This window comes from Olea europaea, unplaced genomic scaffold, assembly GCF_002742605.1.
Source record: "Olea europaea var. sylvestris unplaced genomic scaffold, O_europaea_v1 scaffold1195, whole genome shotgun sequence".
NCBI lineage: Eukaryota > Viridiplantae > Streptophyta > Magnoliopsida > Lamiales > Oleaceae > Olea > Olea europaea.
Genome location: NW_019229365.1, coordinates 154,064 through 159,540, shown reverse-complemented (window position 1 = coordinate 159,540; position 5,477 = coordinate 154,064).

Sequence of the window (5,477 nt, the reverse complement as noted above, 5' to 3'; positions counted from 1 at the left end):
CCAACGATGCAGAACTTGATTGAAACATTAAGCATATCGGTGAGAATTTTCATTTGTGTTTACTGTGACCGGCATATCTATGACAATATTATCTAGTAGTATTCAATCCGTTTTTGCAAAACACACACTTAAGTCTCCAAATTATTATCTAATATTAATGATATTGTAAAACTTACGCAGGCAAAGACATCAAGAAACTGAAGCTCAAATCTTTATGGAAACACATTGGATTGGTCTAACAAGAGCCGACTTCTTTGGCCACATTCATCCGAAAACATTCTTATGGTTAACAGGGAGCCACAAAAGGAGATTATAGAAGCAGCAAAGCTCAAATGCACATAGTTTCATCCATGCCCTTCCGGAGGACTTATGGTTAATAGAATTGCGATTGCACGCGCTATTACATGAGTGAAAAATGGACACGGCATTAGTAGATACGACACTCATACATTTAAAATTACTATATATCGTTTTGGATCACGGGGTCTCGATTTCACTCTAAACTAGTAAGTGAATGTTTGGAACGTGATAGAAGACTTGTATTCTAACATGAATAGATGTATTATGTTTTTCATACATTGTCAAGTGTGGTGTAATTTCCAAACAAATATATAATGTGACTCACTATCGTTTGAATTTTATGTAGATCGTGACATCAAAATCTAGTCAAAATTCTCATCATTACACTTTCAAGTGCCAGCAAGTGAAAATGAAGTGAAATGAACACGAAATTAGTATAAATGACACCTGCACGTTTAAAATGATTACATATCGTTTTGGGCAATAGAATCTCGATTTCACGTTTCTATGAACTATATATTTAACGTATTGTTCAAATTTTCATGCGCCATTTTAGGTAACGGATTGGTTTCAGTTCGAAATGTTCTATGTTTTATATACCCTAAACGGCAGTCATACTTGTAAAATGATCACATGTCGTTCTGAGTGGTAGGATTCGAATTTCACTTATACATGTTGAATGATTACATATTCGATATTTTTTATATCCTATACCATAAATGGCACCCCTACGAGCAAAACGACAATATGCCATTTTGATTCAAAAAATTCGATTTCACTCTAAAGCGAGTAAATTAATGTTCGGAATATCATCCAATAATATAAATGCAACCATAAATTTAATCCAAATACCCAAAACTCTAAACCCTAAACGACAACCATATGTTTAAAATGATCAGATACCATTTTGGGTCACGAGATATCAATTTCAGTCCAAAATTAGTAAAACGGTATTTGAAACATCATATGACTTGTACACATTGAACGACTACATGTACTATGTTTTGCATACCACACTTTCTACTTACTTTTTTCTTTATTGTCAAATGTGATGTAGTGTAGTTTTCATCCGAATTATAGTGGGACTCGCTATAGTTTGAATCAATGTGTCGAAGAAATATAGTTAAATCTTTCATACTTAAACTTTCAAGTGGTTACAGGCATGAATAAATCGAATTGAACATAAAATGAGTAGAAACATTACTCGTACATTTAAAACAAGCAAATGTCTTGTTGGGTCATGAGGTATTGTTTTCACTTTGAAACTAGTAAAATAGCATTTGAAATATCATACATGTCTTGTACACATTGAACAACTACACATGCTATGTTTTACATATCATACTTGCGACTTATGTTTTTCTTTATTGTCAAGTGTAATATAGTATAGTTTTTAACCTATTATAGAGTGACTCGCTATAGTTTGAACCAATGTGTCGATGAAATGTAGTTAAAACTTTCAAATGGTTATGGGCATGAATAAACTAAAACGAACACGAAATGAGTAGAAACATCACTCATACGTTTAAAATGATCAGATGCCTTTTTGAGTCACGAGGTATCGATTTCATTTCGAAACTAATAAAACAATGTTTGAAATATCATATATGACTTGTATACATTGAACGACTGCACGTTCTATGTGTTGCATACCACATTTGTTACTTACGTTTTTCTTTATTATTAAGTGTAGTGTAATGCAATTTCCAACCGGGTTATAAGGTGACTTGTTATAATATGAATCAATGTATCGACGATAACATTGTAATGTAGTTGAAACTTTCATTCTTAAACTTTGAAGTGGTTATGGACGTGAATAATTCAAAACAAAGACTTTTACAAGGTAAACAAACTAATTTATTGAGTATTTTAACTCATAATAAAATATGATAGAATTGGAATTCCTTATCTTCATTCGCAGTAAAGTCTACTGTAATTTTCTTATGAAATAATATTTTTGGTCACTATCATGTGAACTTTATATCGATACTCAGACCCAAATGTAATGAAAACTTCCATTCACTCATTGTCATGTGCATACGAGTGAAAATAAAGTGAAGCAGATATGAAATTAGTTGAAATGACACTCAATCATTTAAAACGGTAGCGTTTTAGATTACGGGTTCTCGGTATCCAAATGTAGTAAAAACTTGCATTCGTTCATTTTATAAGGATACAAGTGAACAAAAAGTGACATGCATACAAAAATAGTTGAAACGACACCTAACATTTTTATTGATATCATGTCGTTTTAAGTCACGAGCCTTGATTTTACTCTAAAACGAGTCGATAAGACTTGGAACATTTTAGACGATTTATATAAGTTAAACGAGCCAATTTGTTGAATATCTTATCTCATGATTAGAATATAATAAAATTTACTTACTTTCGTTCATAGTTAAATCTAATACATTTTACTCATGGAACAACAGCATTGGTCATTATCCCGTGAATTTTATGCCGATACTCGGGACAAATATAATGAAAACTTCCATTCGTTCATTTTCATGTGCATACAAGTGAAAATAAAGTGAAGCGGATACGGAATTAGTATAAACGACACCCTATCATTTAAAACGACATCATGACATTTTGGATTATAGGGTCTCGATTTCACTCCAAAACTAATTGATCATGTCTTGGAACATCATATAAGACTTATATAATTTAAACAAACTATTTTGTGGAGTATTTTATCTCTTAATTGGAATTTAAATTATTTAGCTTTTTAAATACATCATGTTATTTTGGATGATGAAGCCTTGATTCCACTACAAAACAAGTCAATTAGACTTGGAACATCTTAAAAGACTTGTACAAGTTAAACGAGGCAATTTATTAAATATTTTATCTCATAATTAGAATATAATCGGAATTAACTTACTTACTTTCGTTCGTAGTTATATCTAATTCACTTTATTCACGGAATAATAGTATTGATCATTATTTTGTGAACTTTATATCGTTACTCAGGTCCAAATGTAATGAAAACTTCCACTCATTCATTGTCATATGCATACGAGTGAAAATAAAGTGAGTCGGATACGAAATTAGTTGAAACGACACCCAATCATTTAAAACGGCAGTATGACATTTTGGATCATGGGGTCTCGATTTCACTATAAATTAGTGAAATTTTGTTTTAGTTAAAACGTCATCAAATGGTTTATAATGACAGCATGTCGTTTTTTATCACGGGTACTCAATAGCACTTAAAATATAGTTAAAACTTGCTTTAATTAATTTTATGTAGATACGAAAAAATATAAAGTGATACAAACATGATATTAGTTCAAACGGCATTCAATCGTTTAAAAGGCAGTATGCCATTTTTCCCATTGGTTTAAATTGTGTACGAAAAGTTAGAATAAAAATGGGCATTTAAGTTTGGGGAATTGGGTAAATTTTTGTTTCAGATTGGATATTTTAGATATTTCAAATGAAGGGTGTATAAGACTTTTGACACATGATAAAGTAGATTAAAGGCTAATTAACCAAAAAGTATTGCCATAGCCTATTTTACCGAATATTATTGTTGACTAGGCTTTTTAAACAAATCCCCCGTATTTGAAAACCTTGTAGGCTCATGGTACTCCTAAGGACAAGTCATCCTCATCAACTTTGGCATGTGTACCATCATTTTAGCCATTTACTTTGCAAATAAAAATAAAAAGGATAAAAAACTTAGCTTGGTTCAATACAAGGAGGGAAAATAATCCTAACAACTGTTATTATTTTGGACTCAATCTCCAGCAATAGATCATCAATCTCCTCTTCGAAACTTGTATATCTCCAATCAATTGTTTTCTTCAACCTTCAAATCTCAAATTGAAATACAAATCTTGAGAATTTAATGTATTTGGATATGTAATTTTTCCTTGACTCTAGTCTCCCTTTGAACTGAATGCAAAATTCCTATTTATAAACCTCAATTTAGATCTAAAACAGTCACAAGATGTTAGGGAACCATAATTTTAGTCAAACTAGGATATACCAAATCCCTGGAATTTATATTTTCACTTATGCAATTTGGTCCGTGATTCCTCTTTTTTTCTGATTGAGTCCTCAGATACTACAATCGAGGTCTTTCAACTTTCAAAGTGACCCATCGGTCCCCAACTTCTAGAATATGTCCAACTTTACTTCTTTTTGAGCAATTATCATTCATTTTCTTCCGTTCTTATCCAATATTGAATTTTCTTCTAAAATAATCAATGAACAAGTATAATTAAGTATCAAGCTCATAATGATCACTTCCAAATGCTACTTTGATAGCCAAGGTAATTGTAATATTTACATTTATCATAAATCTTGTCTTTGATCAAAACCTTGAATTCTTCTTGACCTTACTCAATATTCAAACGTCTGAATATAAATGGAAGACCATTTCTCTCCCATTGCACGTACACTTTGCTACTTGCGAAACCCTAAATTCGTATTAAAAAAATTGAACACTCCTATATCCTTGTTAATCAAATTTTGACATCAAGAATTTTATAATTTAATGACACAACTACATGATAAATATGGCCTAGTGAGGGTCATCCTTGATGTAATCATGTACATAACTTAATAAAACAAGCCAACCTAAAGCATGTGACAATTTGTCCAATAATTTCATGCTCATCCTAATCCCATAAACTCTGGTAATCTGGCTCCAAACGGATGCTTATAAACAATAAACCCATAAATGGTTTTGATGGATGTTCAAATTAATTTATTTAGCATTTTTTTAATTATTAAATAATATTTATAAGCTCTATAAAAGGTTAAGTTTTTAAATGAGCAATTAAATATGATATCACATTAGACAAAAATTATAAATTCAATCTCACCATTAAAATAACCCAATTTCATGATAAGGGATAAGATAATCAATTTTTCTTTTCTTGCCTATTAAAGAAAAGTGGATAGTATTTAAGCAAAGGAACAAATTGTCAAAGTGATGTACTTCAAGTTTAGTGGGTACCTTAGCATATGGGACCCTTTGAAAATAAAATTTGAATAGCCCAAGTCTCACCACATATGTAGCATCCAGTCTTATTGGGACAAGCCACCTATTTACCAAATTATGATAATCAAAACATAGGAAAATAAAGCAAAATAGTCAAATGATATACTTGGACTGAAATGGCCTGCCCCTGTCCCTTGCATAAATGTTAGGCTAGATAATGTAT